This window comes from Stegodyphus dumicola, chromosome 3, assembly GCF_044657685.1.
Source record: "Stegodyphus dumicola isolate Sdum_Otavi_A_Nest chromosome 3, ASM4465768v1".
Classification (NCBI taxonomy): domain Eukaryota; kingdom Metazoa; phylum Arthropoda; class Arachnida; order Araneae; family Eresidae; genus Stegodyphus; species Stegodyphus dumicola.
The window spans coordinates 156,881,976-156,909,933 of NC_140770.1; the positions used below are offsets into that span (position 1 = coordinate 156,881,976).

The 27,958-nt window shown below is 35.1% G+C and overlaps 1 protein-coding gene and 1 non-coding gene across 3 annotated transcripts in view; one reads left to right on the forward strand and one right to left on the reverse strand.

The window, feature by feature from the left end:
• Positions 1-27,958, reverse strand: part of PI31 (Proteasome inhibitor 31 kDa) — a 43,684-nt gene that overhangs the window by 9,344 nt on the left and 6,382 nt on the right. The gene's annotated exons all lie outside the window — the stretch shown is intronic.
• TRNAM-CAU (transfer RNA methionine (anticodon CAU)) lies at positions 26,317-26,406 on the forward strand. Its single transcript is given in 2 exon segments — positions 26,317-26,353; positions 26,371-26,406. It is a non-coding gene; the product is annotated as a tRNA-Met (tRNA).

Genomic DNA, 27,958 nt, shown 5'->3' on the forward strand with positions numbered 1-27,958 from the left:
AAGCATATATCAGCAGCTGAGCCCCAAAGGACGAGGTTGGATTTTTTAAGCGCTCTCACGAATTGCCATATTTTGCTTATCTTACGACAGGCCATCTAGAACTTCTAGAACGTCATTACCCATCGTAAGTATTGTCTTTGGTAATTATGGTGACTCTCTTCGGCGTAACGTAATTCCAAATTAGGATAAGCATACCCCGACAGATTCTTAGCATCATGCTTACGTGACAAGGCGCAAAAGCGCAAGGAGAAAATATACCAAACTCCCCGCTTTGGAGAATAGAACGGATTAACGAGTTAAAATCTGAACGCAAAAAATATGAAATTGTAGGCAAAACTGAAGGTCTCAACTCAGAGCACAGACAAAAAATGCTAGCAATAGATGACGAAATTGCACTGCACGATGCAGCTTTAAACACACCAATCGCAGACAAAGATATACCCATAAATGTCTCACCAAACAGCATCAATACTTTGCCAAAAGGCTCAATCAAAAACATCCTCGAAAGGCACCAGGAATTAAGAGAAAATATTACCATACTAGAAAACAAAAAAGCTAATTCCCAAATAACGGAAGAAGAAGAAAAAATTTATCAAATACTACTAGATGAAATTGACGAAATTAACATTCTCCTAAACCACCAGTTCAATCAAAACGATTTAAAAGCCCTCGTCAACAAAGATAACTATCCTTATAGTACCCCCACCAAACAAGAAAATTGGAAAGAGGCCCCAAAATCAAAAAGACACAAAAGATCAAATTCAAATCAAAGTGAAACCAATTCAGAAGTAGAAATAGTAACCGCAAATAAATTCAATAACCTCCTCGACAAGTCAATAGATGGAGTCACTAATGCAAACCAACAAACGGAAGACGAAATCACTGAAGAGGAAGAAAATACTTTTAAAAAACCTCATAAATATGCAGGGAAAATTCCCCCATTCATTATAACACAAGAAGATATAAATTGGAAAGACCTACGAAAAGAAATTAAAGAAACCCTAAATATCACCAAAATCGAGAGTAAAAAAGAGGGAGACAATCTCAAAATAAAAGTCTTCACCGCAGATGACTATAAAAAACTTCAAAATAAATTTGACAAGGAGAAAATCCCTTATCACACATATTTACTAAATTCAGACAAAACAACTAGAGTTATCCTGAAAGGATTAGAAACGTATTTTACACCAGATGAAATCAAAGAAGATCTTATTTCACAGGGAATCCCTGTACTCAAATGTAGGCAGCTAACACGCATGCGCGACGGCATCCCATCTCTTCTTCCCGTCTTCTACGTGGAAACGCCACGAACGGAAAAAGGCAAACAAATCTATAGAATCACGCATATACTTGACATGAAAACAAGAGCAATCAGCTACAAATTAAAACCCGGCCCAACACAATGTTTTAATTGTCAGCGGTACGGGCATACACAAAAAGCTTGTCACAACAAACCTCACTGTGTCAGATGCTTAGAAAGCCACAAATCCTTTGACTGCCCAGCACGTCTAAAAAAGGAAATACAAGCACAATGTATATTATGCAAAGGGCCTCACCCAGCATGTAGCATTGAATGCCCTGAAAGGCCAGGCAACGCAACTGAAAATATTAAAAAACCCATAGAAAACGAAAAAATTGATACAAAATCCCGGAGCACTGCAAATCGCAATACTCCCAGCCAATCAGGCAACACCATTTTATCCTACGCTGCAGTCACAGCATCAACCAAAAATAATGGAAGCAAACAGCCGCAACTCAAAGAATCAACCCATCAAAAAGAAGAAACCACCACAAAAGAACCCCCTCAATATAAAAATCCTCAATTAAAATAATATAATCAAGATAAAGACGAGGATTTCGATGATTTTGTCGAATTCATCGAAAAAATACATGACCTTTACCTCAAATTTAAAAATACTCAAGTTAACAAATTAAAGATCGCCTTAGAAGCGGTAAAGATTTTCCATGCCAAAAATTATGAATAATCACAGACAACAAATCAACCAAAGTAATAGACCGCATATCAACTATGCTAAACTTTTATCCTTCAATAGCAATGGTATTAAAAGGCAAACACTACAACTAAAAGATTACATCAACACACATAATCTGGATGTTATTCTCCTAAACGAAACGCATCTCAAACCCGAAGATTCCTTCAAAATTCCTAACTTTGATATCCACAGAGTGGACAGACTTCACAACCGTGGAGGCGGCACAGCTATCATCATTAAAAGAAGTTTAAATAACACCAAATTTCATTTACCAACCCTCAGCAGTATAGAAGCATGCGCCTGTATACTTCCCAGCAGGAATACAGACTACTTACTGGTCGCAGTAAACAAACCACCAGGAAAAGTCCTATGCACTCAAGACATCGATAAAATTACCAGTTTAGATTTCCCCACAATTATTGCGGGGGACCTAAACTCAAAACACACCACCTGGAACTCCAAAAATAATAACCTGGACGGAATCATTCTTTACAACTACAGCATCAACAATAATATCATCATCACTGCTCCAATAGAACCAACCTTCTACTCCAAAATTCATCAAAACTCCAACGATGTACTAGACATAATCATCACCTCTAAAATTAGTCAACTACCTTATCTGCAAGTAGACACAGCATTAGATTCGGATCATCTCCCCATCAAATTCACCCTACATGGCCTCCAACAAGGGCTACCACCTTTAAAATGCAAAATAAATTGGTCAAAATTCAAACAAGAAATAGACAATAGCATCAACCCAACCTTTTCCCCTCAAAATGAAGAAGAAATAGAAAACGCAATAAATTACTTCTCACAAAAAATTCAACTAACCCTCGACAATAGTAAACATCCCATCCAAAATAGTAACGCAACACTCCCAAAAAACATCCAAAACAAGATCAAAGAGAAAAATAGATTAAGGAAAATTGCTCAAAATACGCAAGATCGAAGAGATCTACGGGAATTTAACAGAAGCAACAGGCAACTGCGAAAACCAATAAAAGAATTTAAAGAAAACTCCTGGAACATCTTCCTAGAAAGCCTCTCCCACACAGACAACTCAGTCTGGAAAATTGCCAAATCACTTAAAACAACTGAAACAACCATAGGTCCAATATCTGATGGTAATACTACCACACACAACTTGAACGAAATAGTAGAGCTTTTTGCAAATTCCTATGAAAAACAATTCACGATAAACAACTTCCCAAATCCAAATGACATAAATATTGAAAACCATGTACAGCACATCCTCTCAACTGTCCCAGATGCCCCCATCCAACCGATTACTCCACTAATAATCAAGACTATTATCAAAAATCTAAATAAAAGAAAAGCCGCAGGCCATGACAATATCACCAACAAAGCATTAAAAAAACTTCCAAGGAAAGCAATAGTATATCTCACTAAAATAATAAATGCGTGCCTAAAATTAAATTACTTCCCTGCACAATGGAAGCACGCCATCATAACCGTCATTAAGAAACCAGGTAAACCAGGAAAGTCAACAACAGACTATAGACCCATTTCATTACTGTCATCATTAGGAAAAGTCTTTGAACGTATCATCGTCCAAAGGCTTGAAGAATTTATTACAGAAAAAAATCTACTACAAGAACATCAATTTGGATTCCGGAAAAAATTCTCCACAACTCAACAAATAACGAGAATCGTAGAAAAAATAGGCGAATCTTTCAATAAAAATGAAACAACAGCAGCGTTATTCCTCGACATAGAAAAAGCTTTTGATAAGGTTTGGCATTATGGCCTCCTTATCAAACTTATAAATTACAACTTTCCTCTGAAGAGCATCGTGCTCATAAATAGTTTCCTAAACAATAGATCCTTCCAAGTAAAAATCAAAACCCATACTTCTCTCATCAAGAAAATCAGCAGCGGCCTACCACAAGGTACGAATCTCTCCCCACCACTATATAATTTATATACAAATGATATCCCAATAATAAAAGATGCCTTCATCGCCTGTTACGCAGACGATACAGCTATTATCTGCAGCTCCATGAATCCAGACTATGCCACCCAAAAATTACAAAATGCAATAAACCAACTCGCCCCCTGGTACAAAGGATGGAAGATAAAAATAAATGCCATCAAATCAACAGTAGTCATCTTCAAAAGAACACAATCCAGGCATATTTACCAAGATACAAAATTTGAAAACAACAATATCCCCCGGAAAGCTACTACAAAATACTTAGGAGTCCTCCTGGACGAAAAATTAACCTTTAAAAATCCCATAATAGAAACGAGAACAAAAGCATTCAAAGCTCTACAATCAATATATCCACTTATTGGAAGGAATTCACCTTTAAATATAAACACCAAAAGAATCCTCTACCTGCAAAGCATTCGCCCGATCCTTTTATACGCTGCACCAGCATGGGCAAGCGCAGCAAAAAGCAACAGAGAGATCCTGCAAAAAATCCAAAACAAAGCTTTAAGAATGATAACAAACGCACCATGGTTTGTAAGGAATTCCACCTTACACAGAGATCTAATAATAAACCAGCTAAATACAGAAATCCTCATTCACTCGCATAACTTCTTTCAAAAATTGGACAATAGCAACTATGACATCCTCAGAAAAATAGGAAAATACGATTACACAGTATCTCAGCCCTTTAAACGGCCAAGAACAATACATCACAACAGCAATTGGTGATAACTCAACAAGCGACCGGTAGCCTAGCAGGATAAACCCCTGCCACTGTGCATCCTAAGATCAACGGTTCGACCCTCAGCGGAACCTAAAAACGCAAAGGACTTGTATATATTTTAGAAAAAAAAATTTTTTTTGCATATAATCAGGAAAAACTACTATCAGGAAAATAAATGTACATAAAATCGAGAAATATTCTGTATATAGAAATACAGAAAAGAAAAACAAGAAGTAGAAAAATATTATTATTCAAATATGTAAATAGAAATTATCTTTAATGTTTTAAAAAATATTGTAGGGCAGAATTTAAGTGAAAATTCATGAACTTGTATATATTTTGAAAGGACTTGTATATATTTTGAAAATTTTTGCATATAATCAGGAAAAACTACTTTCAGGAAAATAAATGTACATAAAATCGTGAAATATTCTGTATATAGAAATACAGAAAAGAAAAACAAGATGTAGAAAAATATTATTATTCAAATATGTAAATAGAAATTATTTTTAATGTTCTAAAAAATATTGTAGGGCAGAAATTAGGTGAAAATTCATACTTTGCGCTAGAAAAAAAGTAAATACACAAAAATAGAATCCTCAGCTGCTTAGTACAGCCATAGAGAATTTCCTTCAGTCCTGATTATTCAGGTATCTTACTTCAGATGATTTTGTCCCATACAGAAACAAAAATAGATTGGTAAAGGCCCTCACGGGTCGTACACCTCTTATAAACGCGATGGTCTATGGTCTATATGGCTCACAAGCGCCTAGACATTGGGTTCTCATCTGTCCCAGAGCTCCCCACTCTCGGTTGCTCACCAGACGTCACTTCCGTTTCAGAAGATGTAAATAAGTTCGGGGGGGGGGTTGAACCAAAGCTAACGTGGTTGTCGTCTTTCTGAGAGCCGTATTATTCCATGCAGCTCTTAAATACCATGTGCCCTCAAAATATACATTTTTAAATGGTTAATGAAGTAGTGTTTTTTATTTCTGTTGTTATAATGTTACCTATAATATTAAGCAGATAGGTTTTTATGAGTAACATTATAATGAAATAATATATTTCGAATGATATTTTTTTTTTTAATATTTACCATTCGGAAGATGTTAGGTGTTACATCCAATAAGTGATTTCAGTAAAATAAAGATTATCATTTTATTGGCTCTGTGAGATGACTGAGAAGTTTTATGCACTCCCAAAGTCACCAAAATTAACACACTGGTGTGGTGTAATCTAAATTCAAATGACTTCAAACTGCATAAAAATAACAAAATGTATAATTTTTCTATTTTATTTATAATGATGTTCTAAGGAATTTAAATGCTATTTAAAATCTGTGGTATTGTTAAGTATGTTATGAATAAGGACAGGCAGTTGTATCAAACTAAAATGCTGAAAGCGGTAGGTAAATAGATAAAGAAAAATGTCTTTAAAATATAGTTTGGGAAAAATGAATATGTTACCTGTGTTAAGTTGTGAATTCATTAACGCACTTCATGTACTATAACTAGCACTGATAAAGATAAAGTTTTCTTAATATTGATAAACAAAGTACATAAAAACATATTCCTACATATCATTAAAATATTAGTATTTTTCATGAATTCCAGAGAAAATATGCTAATGAATAATAAATACCATGGTCAAGAATTACCTAAACAAACAGAAAAAAAAAAAAAGATTCCCTACCTTGATACATAAGAAAGGAATATCACCATGTAACACATTGTTCACTTGTGTCAATATCACAGGCATTTTCTTCAGATTCTCCTTTGACAAGTTGTATCTGTTAAAATGCCCCTGAGGCAGGAAAACAATCATCTGCTGATGGGACAGGTGCATATTTAAAACATAGAGATTCACAGCATTCGTAACGATATCAAACATGTTTTCACAATGCTTGAACCTACACCTTTTTCAACGTAAATATTGAGACACATTTTTCATCACATCAAATGCATACAAAGAGGCTACTAAATTTAGATTCTGTTTCTCCAGGGAAGCTTGTATTTGAGAGAAATATGAAGCTATAAATGTGAGACTCTTATTTAGAGATGTCTTTTTAAATAATGCCTAAGCATTTTAATCAAAGAACATAAAAAATATTGACAGCATCTGTGGTTTTGACAAAATACTAGTCATTAGGGCCAACCTTACTGTATTTTCTGCCCACAAAAGCATACAGAAAGTAAAAATCTGTTAATCACCCTTCACTGAAACCAGAAATAACTGAATAAAGATAGAACATTTCACAAAGAAATCTATAAAAAAAACTTCAGTATTTGGCATTCTGTGAAATCACCCTACCTCCACCTCTTAAAAACGCTACTACTCGCCAAAATAGCAAGCTCACGCTACCATATTCCTCACTTTTTTCAAAACTGGATTTAAAGGCAACAATATATCAACTGCAATCTCTCTAAAGACTTTTGCTCTAGCAGATAATTCTAAAAACATCCTATTTACATTAGAAATAAGTTTGCAATTGTCTGTGAACAATTCATGAAACTTTTTGGCAAGGTGTATACCGAAACTGTTGGTTTCTTTCTACATCTGCTATCAGGAGGAATATATCTGATATTTTAGGGTGTAAGGTTTTAGTTGCAATGTTACATATGAATTTTACCACAGCATTCATTCATGAAAATGAATTGCTATTCAAAATCACACTTTGGATATCCTAAACTGCACCAATGTAAGCAGTATGTCAATATGTTCTTCTTAAAATAGATTTATAGGGAATTTATCACTTTCAAAATATCTTTTTGCAGATTGACTTTTAACTTTCCAAAATGTCATTCAATTCAAATCATTCATGAACTACTTATGACATGACATGCAGCTGTAAACACTAGTAAATGTTTTGTTGTTTCACACACATTACACTTCCTCTTAACTGTATGTTTGTGCTATGCTACAAAATAAAATTTTTGAGCACTAAGTGGTTTTTCTGGTGCTTATGTATCAATAAAAGTGTCCATTCCAAATTCTTTTGAAAAATTGTTCATTTTCCCTATCATTGAAAGCTTATTCTTAAGTTTGGCAGTATAGCACATAAGGCAAAGCAAAGAAACAAATGAAACTGAGAGAAGAAATTTTGACAGAACCTAGTCATCACTCTGGCATTCATGCTGCTAAGTTCATCAACAATAACCTTCCTGAAAAGGAGCATTTCATCCATTTATTTTTTTAGGTAATTTCTAATTATCACACCCCACCACCACCAAAAATTATAAATTTGTTGCCAACTTTGGAGAGAGATGTTTATTTGAGTACTTTTGTGTCTATTTTAATAATGCATCTGGTGCCACTTATTTCTTTTTTTCTACAATACACACATACTCCCTTTTTTTTTTTTTTTTTTTTTTGTGCTACTGTTTGATTTCTTGGACACAGCATTGAAATCAAAATTTTAAAATAAGAAGGTAAAAAAAAGAGGTCCATAAAGCCTTTAACCCTTTGATGGGCGGCGGGATGGCTTTTTTTTATCAGTTTTTATACCTTTCAGTTTCCTAAATATATAACAGATGGTGGCACTAGTAATTCATAGAAATCATGTAGGAAAAAATTCTTTGCAGGTCTAATTTTGAAGCATTTTTTGTTTTAATTTCTTATGCAATTTAAATCATTTGGACAACTTATGGTATTAGAATGAATATTTTTTTTCTTGCAGATAAAAAGTATTATTTGAATTCATATATATATATTAATTAAAAATGGTTGAAATGAAAAGGTGGGACAAATTTGTCCCATCACGCATGTAGGAAATACTGCTACTAGGGGACAGGACTATTGAAAATGTTTTCCGAAAATTTGTTCCATTGTGATTTTGTACTTTCGGTTTAATTTTCTGAAATTTTTTGGTAGGTTTATGGTTATTTCTAAGGTATCACAAACTATAATAATCATATGAGATATGCTGATTAATTTGACCACTTAAAAATGTCTATATCAGACTGAGAGAAAAAGTGTCAAATGGTAGCACAGAATTTTTTCATTTCCTTGATGTTTGTGTAGTTAATTCATTCATATTGTGTAAACAGTTACCCGCAGAGTGAGAACATTTAAAATATCTAAAATTGTTTAAAATGTATATAGCTGGAAATTTACTGAATATGAGTTCTATAAAGAGAAAAAAATACCAGAGTCCTGTACATGTAAAGTAATAGTAAAATTAATATAAGTTAATTTTACTAAGACATAGGTCATCAAATGAATTTTCAATATAATGTAATTTTTAAACAATGAAAATTTTAAGAAGAATGTTGCCCCTGAATATTTGTCTTGTTGTTTATCATAACTGTGAGAGGAAAATTTTGTACTGATGTCTGAATTAAATTTTTCATTATTTTTCTTCTTTTTGTTTGTTTAAAGGTTCCTTTCTGTACAATTTTTTTATTAGCTGGTATGTTTACAGTAGGAGGTTCAAAGTGTGGTATACTCGTATTTATTGCAGATTTATAAATTTTCTCCATTTTAGTTACTTCATTAGGTGTTGTTACTGAGTTTAGTAAGCTTGTAAATTTATTCAGCAGTGCTATTTTTCTTTCTGCTAATGTCAAAGTTTGTGATGTACTTTGCATTAATTCATTTACTATTACTATATCATTTGTGTCTATTATCAATGAAGGATCATTACAGGAATCATGAACTATATCTGCTGGACTGTTTTTCTGCATCTGGCATAAATAATGAATATGCTTACACATATTCCACTTAATTGAAGAATCTATACATGTGCACATATATGTGTGTATGCATACATTACATTCAGTACACTTCAATTCACAGTTACCCTCACTGATCACTTTTTGTATGGTATACAAATCTAAATTGCTTTCTGATGAAATAATCCAGCCACTTTCATTTTGTATAATTTGTGATGACAGTGTTAAGCTGGTTTTATATCTGTTTCTCAAGTCTCTAATTTTACTTGTCAATTTTCCTTTATTTGATGTAATGATTCTATCAAACATTTTATCCCTAATAAATTTCATAATTGCATGCACAGCCTTATCAAATCTTTTAACATTTTTTTCCATGTAAATAAATATATGTACTTTAATGTTCGATGCATTCTTTCAATATGTGTATTTGTATTTAATCCACAATGAACTCTGTGACAATAAGCCCAAGTAGTTGCATTTTTTAAATAATGTGTCGAAAAATAATTATCAAAATCAAGTGTATCGGGATCAGTTTTCAAGAAATTTAACACAACTTCTGCTGCAGTATTAAAACTCTGTATACACATTCTTGTAAAGAAGTGCGGAGAACTTGATACGAGGGCCATCCAGGAAGTAGATTACGTTTCCGTCTGTGTCCACTAGGGGCGGGGCTAGCGCGGCCATCTTGGGGTCAGAGCGTTGCGCAGCTCAGTCTGCATCTAGCCGTGCTAGTGAGAGGTTCGTGCTGTGCTCCGTTCAGATACTGTGACGGTTTGAAATGTCTGCGTTAATTGAAAATCCCGCGAGCTGCGCTCAGTAATAAGGTTTCTGACTGCAAAAAACTGTAAACCGATAGAAATCTATCGGCAGCTTCGTGAAGTGTATGGGGACAACATTATCACTGAAGGTGGAGTGCGACAGTGGGTCATAAGATTTCAAAATGGCCGAACCAATGTTCACGACGAAGATCGAAGTGGGAGACCCAGCATAGTGACCGCCGAACTTCTCGAAAAAGTCGATGCTAAAGTCCGTGAAAATCGAAATTTCACAATAACGGAACTTTCTTTGAGTTTTCCACAAATTTCGCAAAGTTTGTTGCACGAAATCATCAGCGAAAAGCTTGGTTACCACAAGTTTTGTGCAAGATGGATTCCAAAAATCTTGACAGAGGACCACAAAAATCAGCGAATGGCTGCAGCGTTGAACTTTTTGGACGCTTACCATAAGGATGGTGACTCTTTACTCAATCGCATCGTTACTGGTGACGAAACATGGGTGAAACATGTGAACTGTGAAACGAAATTGCAATCAATGCAGTGGGGGCACACAAGTTCTCCCCAAAAACCCAAGAAATGCATGCAAACAATGTCGGCAAGGCGCAGGCGGCCGAATTTTTCGACGAAGGAATTTCCAAGCTCGTACATCGCTACGATAAATGCCTTAATTTGTATGGTGACTATGTAGAAAAGTAGTATTTGAGTGTGGCTTTCATCTGTATATAATAAAATTTGTTTCCTATAGTTTGTTTATTTTTTTATTCCAAAACGTAATCTACTTTCTGGATAGCCCTCGTACTCTTGGGCTTGTTTTTCTCTACCACCGATTTTTTTAAAATTCTTTTGCCATGCACAAAAGAAGCGTTTTTCACGTGTGCCCATCTCTGAAACCTATACATTAAAAAAAGAATCAGCCATATCTGACATGAAAACTTTTGGTTGTAATGTGCCAATGCTTTGCTTGATTATTGAGAAGAATATAGACAAAACTGGTTGGTCACTTTGATTCGAAATTAAAAATGCACAAGGAAATCCTTTTCTTAAATTGTTGACAGTTAATAAAACTATAAGCTCAAAGCCATATGCATTCATGCCATGAGTGCCATCTATACATACAGTTAGTCAATAAAGTCTGCGTACATCAAGAAAAGTAATATCAAATCCAAATTTATGGTGCGAAAAGGGTAGTTTCTTAAAGTTTTTTTTTTTTTAAATGTTTAGTTTCAATAAGGGACTTTGAAATTATTTAACTGTAATATTTTCATATCTAATAATTTATGCACACTAAATTTTAAAAGATAAGTGGTCAGAAATCAAAGGCAATAAAGTTTGTGTACAACGCGAAGGAGGCGGGGTATTTCTTACACTTTTAAACTTCAAACTTGAGAATGCAAAGAAGGTTACACTTTCAAGGTCATTGACTTCCGAAGCAAATTTCACGTTGATTGGAAGTTGTTATTTCTATTTTCTTCGACGAAAATGACAACCAATAAAGAAATTCCTTTAGTTACGAGACAACTAATTATCAAATTGAGAGATGAAGATAAAACTCTTCGTTATATTGGTAAAACCATTTTCTAGTGGGCAAAGAGTTATTCAAAACTATCTTGACACTGATAGTCTTGCTGTAAAACCAAGATGTGGGAGACCGAAGAAGCTAACGCAGAGGGAAAAAAGAACAATTCTTTTACGAATTAAGCAAAATCCTAAACTTTCTGCTGCAAGCATTGCAAAAGACATTTTTTTAACTAGCAACAAGGAAATTTCTCCTGAAACTGTACGAAAAGTGCTGCGAAAGGCCGATTATCATGGATGCAAACCTAGGTCTAAGCCATACATTTCCGGGACAAATAGAAAGAAAAGAATTGCTTTTGCCAAAACATATTTAAACTCTTCGCAGGACTTCTAGAACAATGTAATTTGGTCAGATGAAAGTAAATTTACAATATTTAAAGTTAATGGCCACCCTATTGTATGGAGAAAACCAGGAACAGAACTGAATCTGAGAAATTTAAATCCAACTGTCAAACATGGAGCTGGTGGTGTAATGGTATGGGGGTGTATGTCGTCGAAAGGAGATGGAAATTTTCACATTATTGATAAAGTCATGGATAAGTATGTTTATCTGGATATTCTGAAGAAAAATCTATGAGACAGTGCCCGAAATTTAAACCTTTCTAATACCTTTATTTTCCAACAAGACAACGACCCCAAACATAGAGCTAAAATTGTGAAGGAATATCTCCTCTATCGCACTCCAAGACAATTGCGTACTCCTCCACAGTCACCAGACCTCAATCCAATCGAACATTTGTGGGCAAAATTGGAGAAAAAAATTCGAAAACACAATATTACATCACAAAATGATCTAATTAGTAAATTGCAGAAAGAATGGGCGAAATTTATGTCGGATGACACTTAAAAACTAGTTCAGTCAATGCCCAGACGTCTGCAGGCTGTTTTGAAGAATAAAGGATATCCTATAAAGAATTGAAGTAATGTAAAAAACTTATATTTTACTTTTTTTTTGAAAGTGTACGCAGACTTATTGGATAGAATTTCTGAGTTTTTTGAAAAAATTCAAAAAGTATTACACTGATATTATTTACTTTTTATTTAAGCTTACAATTTTAGCTAATAGAAGAAAAATATGCAATGATTAAAAAACATTTTTCTATGCTTTAAGTGTTTTTTTTAATTTAAAATTTAGTCTGTACACAGACTTTTGTAGCTAACTGTATGCAGTCTGAACTAAATTTTTTTAGCATTTCACTTTGTGATTATTGTCATCATATTTGTCATTATGATGAGAATAAAATCTTCATCGTTAAGGAATGTATGTGTTGGGGATATTACACCTTGTGCCTTATAATATAACATGCATGAAATCTGTGAACTAAGCATTTCATTCACCCACATAGTCATTACTATGCTTTAGCCGACCAGCGGTCGAGCAGTAAAGTCGCTGAACACTGGTAGTTCGGTCCGAGGTTCAAATCACGTGAATGAGCTGGCTGCATGGGCGTTTTTGTGGTTTTTCCCATGTGTAACGTGTATACGAGCCAGTTTCCCTTAGAAAGTTCTCCACAAAGGCATCCCTTCCCTTAGGCAGATAGCCCTCGTGTGCTTTGCCATAATTAAATACACCAATACCATTACTATGCTTTACTGCACTGGAAGCTAACTCAAAACTTCGTTCAATGTTTTGCAGATCTTTTTTTGTTATTAGATGCAATCGTTCGAAGCCAGAATCAGATATGGAATTGTGAATGTTATCCAAAATTGCATCAAATGGTACTTTAGCAGCTATTCTTGATGCAATAAAGGTTCTATCCTTACATGAAAGGAAAAGATGACCCATATCATTTTCATGGCCTACATGTGTTTTCTGGAAATATGCATAGTATTCCTCTCGTTTTGATTTGACCAAATTTATTTTCGCAGGACAATAAGCATTAATTTTTTTACTGCCCAGTAGCTTTATGTGTTGCTTTCCAGAACTCTGTGAATGAAAATGCCCTGAACGGTGACATGTAAAATATGTAACTGTACCAGTGGCATTTGATTTTCAGATACAGGTATTATAAATTTCGACTTTATTTTCTAAATCATCTTTCCATTCAAAAAAACTTTCATAGGATTCAAATTTTAATTCTGATGTTTCAAGTTTTACATCATGAACTTGTAAAAAGTGTTCATTTATCAACTCATTTTCAAAATCCCCTTTACACAAAGGACATTTATACTGTCTCTTAGTTGATATGTGATCACCATTACAACTAGAGTCACATATTTTGAGTTTGGATGTTTCACATACTTTTAAATTTAGAGACTGCAATATGTGTTCATTACATGCCTTTTCAAATTAAATTTGGAAAAAAAGAATTTCCCACGTCCGCATGGAAACTTGTTTGATGTAATCATATCCGTAGAAATATCCGAATTAGTTTGATTTTTTTCATCAGATTAAACATTTGGCTCTGAAAAGGGCCCTTTATTAAAGTGATCATTTGGTCCTGAAAAGAACCGTTTTGTTTTAAAATGATCAGAGATGTTTGATCAAATTAGCTTGCAAACACTCGACTACGAAAATTGCAATACGAGGATTTCCGTTCACTAGCTATTCTATCATTTGAGATCCCTCCCCACAACCGGAAATGACATACTGCGAGCGAAGAGAGTGTGGAACTCTGGGATAGATGAGAACCCAATATCTAGGCACTTGTCTCTGGCTCAACTCTTCTAGTTCCTGGTTTCCCGGCTGGTAAGTGAGCGGTTTCCAGCCCCTTCCAAAGGATGCCTTGATTCCGGTTTGCGAGATGATGGTTCCAGATTGAAGTTCTTCGGTTCCGGGGGCTATCCTGTGAGTGACTGCCGTGGGCGGCGTCCATGTTTCTTCAATGAGGACGGAATTAAAAATACGTGAGCGGCGACGATTCCTTGTGCAAACGGAGTTAGGCCGGTTTTAAGTGTTTTCACATTTAAATTTTTCAGGTGTTTTCTTGACCATTGATTATAGACTTATTGAATGGGTAGCTAGCTTTATTTTTAGGCTGCATAGTCACTATTTAGGACATTTTTATTTTTTATTTTTATTTTATTTTATTTTATTTTTTTTTTGTTGTTGTTGTTGTTGTTGTTTTTGTTTGTATAGAATGCCAGTGTTTTGGAGTACAGGTAAAAATATTTGATGAATGATGATTATGTTGTGTTTTTCCTAATACTCTAATATTGTTGACATTTATTTTTGTGTTTTTATTCTATATTATATTGTTAATAAATTGGTTAAGTTCAAAATCTTTTATTGTCTTCAATGTCTGCACAACATAACTCAGAGAGCTTTCATTGCTACTACTGCTAAATGTTTAATTTCTTTAAACTTTAAACTTTGCTTTAGCATCATTTTGGTTATGGGCCCAGTAGCTCCTGAGTTATTTTTAGTGCAGACTTTTGAAGTTTAAAGTTAATTTAGGACTTAAGAGATTGGGGGGGGGGCGGTTTTTGTTAAAATTCAAATATGGCTACTGTTAGTATCATGCATAATATTGCTAAACTTGATGCATGTAATTATTTTACATGGTCCAAAGATATGAAGTTTGTCTTGAATGAAAAAAAATGCATGGCTTTTGGTCAAAGGTATTGAGAAATGTCCTGACTTAGATGATGTTAAGGGTATTGCAAAAGAAATTATTGCCGACTATCAAAATAGAAGTCGATTGGCATTATCGTTAATTTATATGAATGTAAGCCCTGAATATAGAAATTAGATATGTGAAATTGATGACCCGGTAGTGGCATGGAATACTCTTGCCAAATATTTCCAGCCAGATTATCGGTCAAGACATATGTCCCTGTTTTCAGAGTTCTTAAATTGCAAAATTAAACCAAATGAAAGTATTAGTTTCTTTTCTTCTAGATTAAAACGCGTAACTGAACAGTTAGCTGATATTAATCAGGCTGTAAGAGACTTATATATATGTTTCCAGTTTCTTAGGTTCCTTCCAGATAAATTTGATCAAGTAGTTCAGAATATTTTGAGGTGGCCAGATGAAAAGTTCATTTTTAAAAATGTTGAACTTGAAATTCTAGCAGAGGAAACGCGTCTTAATTTAAGAGAGATAGATAGGGAAAACTTCAATAAGACTATAGAAGTACAAAGTACTCACTGTGAACCCAAATTTAAGCAGATTAAAGGGCTCAAGTGTTATAAATGTGGCCGTCCAGGTCATATTCAAAAATACTGTAGAATGAGAGGTAATTTTTCCAGATCACCCTCACCTGCTTCTTCTGTTTCCTCAGCTGTATCTAGTAGTAATAAAACATCTTCTAAGTGTAAGAATAAACCCAAGTTGAGTAAAAGTAATAATTCCCATGCACAGTCCCATTTTATAGCTCAAGCCAATGTTAACAATTTGGAAGAAAATGATGATAGTTGGATCTTTGATACGGCTGCATCTCATCATTTTTGTAAAAATCATGAATTGTTTGATACTTTTTCTCTTGTGAAAAATGAGAATATGCTAGTAGCTATTGATGGGGTAACTTTTCCATTTCATGGGAAGGGTACTGTTAAAATGAAATTTGGGGATACGGTTATTTTGCTTAAAGATGTGTTATATTCACCGGAACTGAGACGAAATTTAATATCTGGACCTAGGGTGGATATCAATAGAGCAAGATTTTATGGTAAAAATGGGCAAATTAAAGTTACTGATGATGAGAATTCAACTTTGTACAAGGCTAAGTTGATAGGAAGTGTGATATCTGGCGACTGTTTGGCGATCAACAGAGCATACTTGGCGCAGGTAGCCCTTCTCCGAAAAGGGTTAATGTATTTATTAAGAGTTGCATGTTAGCCTCGGAAGAGGAAGGTAGTAGATTGTACTATGCGGTAGGAGCGACGTACTGCTCTGAGTAACTATTATATTATGCTTTGAATTATATATTTAATAAATGTTTGTTTCGTCTTGCTAAATGGTGCCTTATTAAACCACGAAGTCATCACAACACGCTCTCTTACGAGAAAACCAGAGAGGTTAGAAGCTTAGAGTATTGAAAACGGAAGAGGCGTAAAGTTAAGCCTAACTAACGAAAGAAGTGTTCATTTGCAAAAGAGAGTAGAAACGTGAGAATTATTTAATCGAGAGTTTGAAAGGCTTGATTCTAAAGGAAAATAGAAGAAAATGTTCAAAAACGCAAAGAAAGAGGATTTAGTAACAGTTCTATTGGAAATTGGCGAAGAAGCATCCCCAGATTTGAAGCTGGTAGAACTGAAACACAAACTCCAGAATAGCAAGGAATACATCGAAGATGCTGATTTCGTGAAAGAAATTCTGATTACTACAGTGGAGAATAGAAAAAGAAAAGAAGAAATGGAAAGAATGCAAATGGAAGAAGAAAGAATAAGAACAGAAAGAGAACACGAAATAGAACTAGCGAAGATTCGAGCAACTCAAAATGAAGGAAGTAGAAGTCCAACACCTTTAATACAAAACACAGAACGAGAAACCGAAATTTCCCTGGACAAGCTGATCAAAGGAGTAGAAACACTGACTATACCAGTACCGAAGAGAGCAGAAGAATGGAATATATTTTTCGATTCTATCGAAAGAGCATTTAAGCACAAGAAGGTTCCTGAAGAATACAAATCAGAAATATTATTGAAATTAATTGGAGAAAAAGCTTCAAATGTTCTTGTTTATATAAAGGAGGAAGATCTGCAAAATTACGAAAAAGTGAAAACTCTTGTTCTGAAGGAATATCAACCTACTCCTCAAACCTGTTTAGAAAACTTCAGAAAAACTAAACGTTATTCCGGCGAAACGCATATCCAGTTCGCTTCAAGACTAACAGCTACATGGGACTATTACTGCAAGTCAAGAGAAGTAAAGGATTTCGAAACACTCAAGGAGTTAATTATTTCCGATAAATTATTCCAAGCATTAGATGAAGAAACAGCTGCACACATCGCAATACGCCAAGGAAATAAACGGCTGAAGCCTCAAGAATTAGCTACAGAATGTGATATTTATTTCACGGCCAAAGGAAAATCTTTCGACGAAGTTCGAAATGGAATTAAGCGATCACCGAGATTCCTGGATACAACATGTGCACACGACAAATATATTCCACCACCCATGAGAAAAGAATATCCAAAACATGAAAGATTTCACGCGAGAAGAAAAGAATGTTATATTTGTGGAAATTATCAACACATCGCGAGAGATTGTCCAGACAAAAGAAGAAAGAACGAAACTGCAGTAAATAAGAAGGGAAAGGATGATTCCAAAACTCAAAAAAATTCAAACAGAACATAAAAAGAAGAAGCCATCGTAGCTAAAGTAGACTCATCCCATCTACGATCTGAATTCGCAGAACGCATCGTTCAACCACTGCAAAAAGTAGATATTTTTATTAACTCTGAGAAAATCGAAGCTATCTTAGACTCTGGAACGCAGATAATGATCGTACATTCATCGCTCATTCCAAATTTAGAGGAGAGAGAAGGAGGTAAAATATTGCTAACACCTGCTTTCGGACAACCAATTGAAGCAAAAGTTTGCCGTGTACCTATTTACCATAAAGATCATGGAAGCAATATATTTAATTTTGTGGATACATTAATTGCAGTGACTGATAAGCTAAATGTGCCTTGCCTAATAACTCCAGAAATATACGAACTGTTGATTAATCCTGCGGCAGAAGAACCAAACGCAGAAAGAAATAATTACGGAAGCGAAAACTTACAAACTTTATTCGCCAATGCACAGTCAAACGACAGCGTCGATTCCCCCCCGCTAATGCTTATGGAGGAGAAAAACGAAGAGGAGGAAGTCAAGAAGGCGAGTGTTTATGTAAACACAGACTTATCGTCTGCTGAACGCCTACGCGAAGAGCAAGTTAACTGTCCCTCGCTGAGAGAAGCATGGAAGCTAGCAATAAAAAAAAAGGAAATTATTTATTTATTGATCATCTTTTACATCACCAAGAAAAAATATTAGGACAGAATGTTTTTCAGTTAGTGCTTCCACTTAGTAGAAGAGCACAAGTGTTGGAATTAGCACATAGTTCCATTTTCGGTGCACATCTTGGGATAAGAAAAACAAAGGAGCGAATACGATATTAATTTTATTGGCCTGGATTAGCACAAGATGTTGAAACCTTTTGTAAAACGTGCAAAGATTGTCAGTTGAAAAGTCCAGAAAAGCGATCTGACAAGATTCCCATCACACCGGTCAGAAGGCCAGGATTACCTTTCGAAACAGTTAACATCGACATTATTGGACCTATTGAACCTTCCTCTGCTAGGAAACATAAATATGTGTTATGTCTGGTAGATCAACATTCCCGATGGCCAGAAGCCATTCCACTGAGAAGCTTGACAGCAAAAGCCACTTGCGACGCGCTTTTGGAGATTTTCATGAGAACAGGAATCCCTAATACAATAGCTAGTGACAACGGAAGTAACTTCGTTTCAAAATTAACTAAAGAATTCCAGAAAAGACTAGGTTCTCACCCTAGGTTCTCTACACCTGCTTACAGTGCTTCAAATGGATTAGTAGAAAGATGGAACAAGTCCTTCAAGCAAATGTTACATCATGTCATCAGAACTGATCCTTCGAATTGGGATAAGCACATCCCATACCTGCTCTTTGCATACAGAGAAGTACTAAACTGCACCACGGGTGTCTCACCATTTCAGCTGATGTATGGAAGACAACCAAGAGGTCCTTTAGCAGTACTGAAGTCTTCATGGTCAGGAGAAATACCTATACCACCTAATCTAAGTGAATCGGCAGTGGATTACTTACAACTTTTAAAAATAAGGTTAGAACAAGCAGCCGAACAAGCCAATTTAATTGCAAGTGATAAACAACAAAAATATGCTGAGTACTTTAATCGGAGATCAATACCAAAAAATTTCAAAATCGGAGAACAAGTTTATTTACTCATACCAGATTCAACTCTATGTACGATGGACTGGTCCAGGAGAAATCGTGAATCATTGCCCACCTCATTCCTATAAAGTAAAACTACCTGATGGAAAGATCAAACATGTTCATGCAAATAAAATTAGAAAATTCCAAGCTAGTGTCAATGCAGTTGGAGTGATATTTGAAAATGAAGAAGAATTTGGAGAAATTATAACTTTACCAGGAAAAGATCTCTCGACCCCCCTGGAAGATTTTAAAATAGATGCAAATCTGAATTTAGAAAATTTGAATCCGCAGCAGAGAAGAAAATTGATAGCTCTTATCAACAAACACCAAGCACTATTCACCGGAAAGCTGAAAATAGCTAAAGTTGAAGCTCATAAAATTAGATTAATACCCAATATGGAGAGGAAGAAACCTTACATTTATAGGATTCCTGAAGCATTGAAACCCAAGGTCGATGAAGAAGTAGAAGAATTATTGAAATCGGGACTAATAGAAGAAAGTAATGCAGAAATAGCTCATCCAGTAGTTTGTGTAAGCAAAAAAAAAAAATGGAGATATCAGATTGTGCTTAGATTATCGAGCTTTGAATGCAGTAACGAAGCCAGATGACTTTCCTATGCAAAACGCCATTGATTTAATGTACAGTATAGGAAGAGCCAACGTCATAACTTTAGATTTGCTGAAAGGATATTGGGCAATTCCCATGGAGGAACAAAGTAAAGAGTACACATCGTTCAAAACTCATCGAGGTCAATATCAGTTTAAAGTGCTACCCTTTGGATTAAGGAACGCAGCAGCAACTTTTCAGAGAGTAATGAATAACGCGCTGAAAGAATTTCAACAATTTTCAAGAGCCTATATTGATGACATAGCTATATTTTCCACGGATTTCGACACTCATCTCCGACATCTCGATAAAGTTTTTACCAAACTAGAGTCACTTGGATTTACTATCAATTCGAAGAAATGTTCGTTTGCAAATCCTCAAATTAAATATTTAGGACACATCATTGGATCAGGAAAACATCAACCAGATCCCGAGAAAATAGAGGCAATCAAGAAGCTGGAAACGCCGAAAACGAAAAGAGATCTTAAAAGTCTGTTAGGACTATGTAATTATTATCGCGATTATATCCCAGGGTATGCAGAGATCGCCTACCCGCTCACAGAACTCACGAAAAATAAACAACCGGAAATACTCGAATGGAAAGAAATTCATGAGTCAACATTTCAACAACTGAAGGAACGATTAGCGATGTCAACGGAGCTGATCACCCCAACACTGCAGGATCCGTTTGTCATTCATTCTGATGCATCCCAAATCGGAATAGGTGCATGTTTGTCACAGCAAAGGGGAGAGAAGCAATTTCCCATCTGCTACGCGAGCAAGAAATTATCGAAACCTCAACAGAGCTCGCCGACTATAGAGCGTGAAGCTTATGCTATAGTATGGGCATTGAAGAAGTTTGAATCTTGGATATTCGGTTCATCGGTGAAAATTGTGACTGATCATAATCCTCTAGCCTTTATAGTGAGAAATGCTCCGCAATCGTCCAAATTACAATGATGGGCCATAGCTTTGCAGAAATATAATCTCGAAATAGAACATTGCCCTGGAAAAAAACTGTCAAACGCGGATGCATTATCCAGACTTCCCACTTGTGAACTTTGAACATTAATTTACTGTTCATCTTCACGAACATTTTGTATAGTTAATAATTAGATAGTTTTCTTTGCTTTTCATAATCATTTTACAATTTTGTGCAAATAAGATGTTTATGTAATTTGAAATAGATAGAGAAATTATTGGATAACAAATATTTGAGGTAAGTGGTAAATTTAGATATTTGTCTCCCAAGGATTTAAATCATGCTGCAGCATCATTAATTAAAAGGAATGTTAAGAATATAATTTTATATATATATAAGAAACTTAATAATTTTACTGTCATCATTGGAATAATACTAGGGTATATTTTAACATGTTTATAAAAGAAAATATCAACTTGGTTTCTTTGAATTAAGAATTGATAAATTGTTACAATAATAATAATGTTCGGAACAAGTGAAGTTAAAAATGATTTATCTATGTTTATATATAAATGTTTATGTAGTAAATTGAGGTATGTCTATAGTAATTGAGATTTGAAAATTAGGAGAGAATGTATAAAAGTATATGTAGTTTTTTTTTTCTTTTTCACGTTGATCGCAAACAGTTGCTAGATTTTAGTTTCCAGATTGCTGATTAATTTGTAAATAATATCAACAACAATCTTCCGACGGGGGTGTGATATCTGGCGACTGTTTGGCGATCAACAGAGCATACTTGGCGCAGGTAGCCCTTCTCCGAAAAGGGTTAATGTATTTATTAAGAGTTGCATGTTAGCCTCGGAAGAGGAAGGTAGTAGATTGTACTATGCGGTAGGAGCGACGTACTGCTCTGAGTAACTATTATATTATGCTTTGAATTATATATTTAATAAATGTTTGTCTCGTCTTGCTAAATGGTGCCTTATTAAACCATGAAGTCATCACAGGAAGTAACTATCATGTGTTCCCGAAAATAATCAAAAAGGGGGGCAAATCTGTAAAATTTGAGGCATCCACAGTTCAGCATAATAATAGTGAATTATGGCATGGTCGGTTTGGTCATATAAATTATGATACTATTGTCAGGACTAGTAAGAGACATTCAGTTCGAGGTCTTCCCGTGTTAAAGCACTCACCTAATTTGTTTTGTGAACATTGCCAAATGAATAAGCAAAGACGAATCTCCTATAGACCCTTAGAAGGTATTCAAGTAAAGAGACCGCTTGAAAGGGTTTTCTCTGATGTATGGGGACCTATTAACATTCCAGGTAGGAATGGTGAACGTTATTTCATTTCCTTTATTGACGAATATTCTCGTTATGTGGTAGTGTACCCCATTGTGGAGAAAAGTCAGGTGTTTGAAGTATTTGAAAGGCATATAGCATGTGCGGAAAGATCTTTAAACCTTAAGTTGAAATACTTTAGGACTGACAATGGGCGAGAATATGATAATGATCAATTCAGGTCATATTGTAATAAAAATGGTGTAAAGCACGAATTTACAGATGTCTATACTCCAGAACAGAATGGAGTTTGTGAGAGATTTAATCAGACAGCTCTAAATAATGTATGTGCAATCTTACACAATAGTGGAATGAGTTCCGAATTTTGGTCAGATGCAGTAATGTATTTTGCATATTCATTTAATAGAATTTGTCATAAGGGCCAAGATAGAACCCCATTCGAATTATACACTAAGCGGAAACCATCAGTACGTCGTCTTAAGGCATTCGGAACGATTGCCTATGTGAGAATTCCAAAGGCTAAAAGAAATTCTAAACTTAATCCAAAGGCAACAAAGGGCCGATTGATTGGGTACAGTGTACGAACAAAAGGGTACAAAATTTGGTTGGAAAATGAGCAAAAGGTAGTAGAAAGCCTAAATGCTACTTTTAAAGAGTCGATTGGAATGCAGAAAAATGGCAGTGGAGCTGTACTGGGCACCCTTCCTGATTTGGAATCTGAAGAAAGGTAAAGTTCCAATCTACTGACACTCCAGTTGGCTATTTTCCTGAAATAGAGGAAAGAACCGATACCAATGTACCTTCTTCTACAATTGGCACTGACACTCAATCTACATTGAGACAAGTAACTTGGCTTCGTAAACCTGTTCCAAGGCCAGACGGCACTCGTACGGATGTGTATTATTTTGAGAGGGGGTCTAATCAAAGACTACGATCACCAAATGATGTAGAAAGGTATTGCACTGAACATAATATTCAGTATGATCCTACCTTGTTTGATTTCAAGGAAAGCAATACTTATAGTGGTGAAATCGACCCAACTGGTACTCCTTCAACGTCGTATACCCGAGATAGCTGACTAGATGTTTCAATTCCAAACACTTATAACCAGGCAATGAAATCTGCAGAAAAGCTTAAATGGATAGAGGCAATGGAAGAGGAAATGGCCAACATGCGAAAGCATAAGGTATGGCTTCCTAAAGACAAGACTTCACTAGGTTCCACTTCCTAAAGACAAGACTCCACTAGGTTGCAGGTGGATTTTCAACATTAAACGGGACGAATTTGGAAACATTGTTCGTTTTAAAGCTCGTTTAGTGGCTCAGGGTTATCGGCAAATTAAATACGATACCTATGATGAAACCTACTCTCCTGTAGTCAACTTTTCAGTAATAAGGCTCTTTTTCTCCCTTTTAGTTCCACACCTTGGATGGGCAAATATACAATGCGACGTAAAAAGTGCCTATCTCTACGCTCCTTTATCAGAGGAAATTTACATGTCCCAACCACAGGGTTTTGTGGAGCGAGATAAAGAAACTTTTGTGTGTCGCTTAGATAGAGCCTTGTATGGTTTGCATCAGAGTGGCCGATTATGGTACTACAAGTTGGATAGAACACTATGTAACCTAGGGTTCATCAAGTTTGAGTGCTGTAATTGTGTCTATCGTTTTAAAGATTTTGTCATTCTGTTGGTTTATGTTGATGATATAGTTATGTTTGGGAAAAGTGAAGTTCAGGCTAAAAGGATATTAAAAGTCCTGAGTTCACATTTTGATTTGAAAATTTTAGGTAAAACAAGAAAGCTTCTGGGTGTGGAATTTGAATATGAGAAAAATAGTGTTTTAATTCATCAGCAATTATATATAGAAGACATAGTTAATCGATTTAAGTCTTTTAAAATACAAATTACTTCCCTTCCAATAGTTAAAAAGTCTCAAAGTCCCAGTACACAAGAAGAAACGACTGAAATGATGAATTATCCTTATAGAAATGTTTTGGGATGTCTATCGTTTCTTTGCAATCGTACTCGTCCGGATATAGCTTATGCTGTTAATATATTTTCTCAGTTCCAAAGCAATCCTGGTAAGTTTCACTGGGAAGGATTACTTAAACTGTTAGGGTACGTTTCCAATACCAGACAGCACAAACTCAAAATGGTATGCAAGGAACTGAAGCTCAATATATATTCAGATTCGGATTTTGCTTCAAGCAGGGATGATATGGTGTCTATTGGTGGACAAATAGCTTTGTTGGGAGAATCACCTGTATTTTGGCGTACATTTAAAGAAAGGGGAGTGAGTTTATCTACTAGGAGGCTGAATTTATCTCCATGACTGAATCAGCAAAAGAATTAGTTTGGTTTAAAAACATTTTGGATGAATGCATTCAATTTAAAATTGCAAGTAACTATGTTTCGAGGCCAATATTGTTTGCTGATAACATGGCTGCTATATGTTTTACAAAATCACCCATTGAGAACTCAAGGACAAAACATATAGATGTGAAACTATTTTTCATTCATGATCTATTGAACAGGGAAATTTTTAATTTAAAATATGTCCCAAGTAAAGATAATCTGGCTGATCCCATGACAAAACCGCTGACTAAGCATAAACTGGTAAATTTTGTGGAACAATTTTCCTATGAAATTTGTTTTTGTGTGTATTTAAATTAAGAGTTTTGTTAATTTGAAAATATGTTATAAGTCATATTATGATGGATATTAGGTAAATGTAAAATTGTATAGTGTAGAATGTTGTATGAGTGACCAGGGCCCTGGGTAAATGTACTGAGTGTATGATCATATATATAACTTTGTATTGTTTTGTAACATGTTGGACTTTCTTGCTACGGTAAAAATTTTTTAATAATGGGATAAGATTTTCCCAAAGAAAAATTTTCTTAAAAATTTCTGAATGAAATTGTGATATTTATTTATTCTTGTTTTGAATTTTTGTAAAGATACTGGCATTCGGTTTTTATTTCGGGTCGGAGATGATGATGTGGGGGGCATTTGTTGGAAAATATAGCTTATTTTTAAACCTTTTACTGCATCATCTCTCCTCCTTGAAATGTTTATTTAGTTTAGTCCTTATTTTAATATAATATAGTAGTTACTTCTACTTCTTTTCTTGCTACCACTGTTTGCATTGAAAACGGACTGTTTCAACCTAATTGAGATGCAAAAACGAAACATGATTTACGTCATCTAAAAAGCCGATTCGTGCCGATAGCTGATTGGTTGCCGTGAGATGACGTCATTCCTACTCCTGCTATAAGTATCTTGCCTCTTAATTTGAAAATATGTTATAAGTCATATTATGATGGATATTAGGTAAATGTAAAATTGTATAGTGTAGAATGTTGTATGAGTGACCAGGGCCCTGGGTAAATGTACTGAGTGTATGATCATATATATAACTTTGTATTGTTTTGTAACATGTTGGACTTTCTTGCTACGGTAAAAATTTTTTAATAATGGGATAAGATTTTCCCAAAGAAAAATTTTCTTAAAAATTTCTGAATGAAATTGTGATATTTATTTATTCTTGTTTTGAATTTTTGTAAAGATACTGGCATTCGGTTTTTATTTCGGGTCGGAGATGATGATGTGGGGGGCATTTGTTGGAAAATATAGCTTATTTTTAAACCTTTTACTGCATCATCTCTCCTCCTTGAAATGTTTATTTAGTTTAGTCCTTATTTTAATATAATATAGTAGTTACTTCTACTTCTTTTCTTGCTACCACTGTTTGCATTGAAAACGGACTGTTTCAACCTAATTGAGATGCAAAAACGAAACATGATTTACGTCATCTAAAAAGCCGATTCGTGCCGATAGCTGATTGGTTGCCGTGAGATGACGTCATTCCTACTCCTGCTATAAGTATCTTGCCTCGCTCTGGCTCAACTCTCTTTTGAAGCCTCGGTAGCGCAGTAGGTAGTGCGTCAGTCTCATAATCAACTCGCTGGAGTAATCTGAAGGTTGTGAGTTCGATCCTCACCCGGGGCAGTTTGTTTTATTTGATAGGACTTGGCATATAGGAATTATTATCAAGCTCATACGACTTGACGTTTCGGCCCATTTAATTCATATAATTAATTCGTACCTCACTAATAGATCTTTTTTTGTACGAGTTAATTCTTTCATTTCGACACCCCGTCCTATACTAAGCGGCGTCCCCCAAGGGTCACTTTTAGGCCCAATTTTGTTCAACATTTTCATTAATGACATACCAAAATCACCTAGTATCACTCTTGCACTTTATGCAGATGATACGGCCATCCTAGCTCAACACAAACGCCTTGAAAACTTGGTCCAAATCATTCAGAGATATCTCTCTAGCCTTGAGCACTGGCTCATCACTTGGAAAATAAAAATTAATGTTGCTAAATGTGCTGCTATGATATTCAAACGTAGCCCCCTCCCGTACCCTTCCATTAATATTAAATTCTTTGATGACTATGTTCCCTGGTCAAATTCTTACAAGTACCTAGGAGTTGTACTTGATTCAAAATTAACCTGGCGCCTTCACATTGAAAATGTTCTCAACAAAGCGAAAGGTGCTAGAGCCCAACTTTACCCATTTTTAGCTCGAAAGAGCAATCTGTCAATTAAAAACAAAATCCTTCTCTATACATCAATTATAAGACCTGTCTTTATGTATGCATGTACAATCTGGGGTACTGCTGCAAAAACTCATGTGAAAAAACTTCAATCTTTTCAAAGTAAAACCTTACGTATGGCCCTAAATGCAGCCTGGTACGTCCGTACAGATGTGATTCATTCGGACCTTAACATTAAACCTGTGGATTATCTTATCAAAAAACATAGTCAAAATTTATTCCTTAAAATTGAACAGATTGATAACCGAGCACTTCAACAGATGCCAGCATACGATCCTGCTATTCGCAGCTCACAGAAGAGACCGAGAGCCGTGATTGGCCGAGAGTTCGGCATCTACCCACCATCCAAAAGGGCAAGACACGCCCTCTCAACATCAGTTCCAGCTCCCGCGCCATGAAGGAAGGACATCTCTTCAGCGAGCTGCCATATAATTGCTAATTCCATCCTCTGCTACTACTATCAAGATCTTCAAGCAAAGTTATCAATCTGTTTACTTAAGAATCACATCTCCCGCAGATTTTAAATCTGCCTAAGAATATTTTCATCGCGATCTCAGTAATTATTTGCACTCTCCAACACAAGCCACATGCCAATGAGCCTATTAATCGTAAACTCTTTCCTCTCCGCTTTTTGCTTTAGTGTTTGTATTGTGTATAAAAAATTTATAAAAACCAAAAAAAAGTATAAAATATAAAATACAAAAAAATTATAAAACCTAAAAACTTATAAAAAGATTATGATACTTAAGTTTTTATTATCTTATCTCTATCCTTAAACTTTCTCGAGCCAGTGGCTCCCTCTTGTGTGCATCAAGTAAATCACTTATGCCAAATTTTTCCTATTTCTGCTCGCTTTTAGTAATTCTGATGTGGAGGTAAATGGTTTTGAACCATAGGCACTCCGAAATTTTCAAATCATTGGCATTGGCTCAACTCTT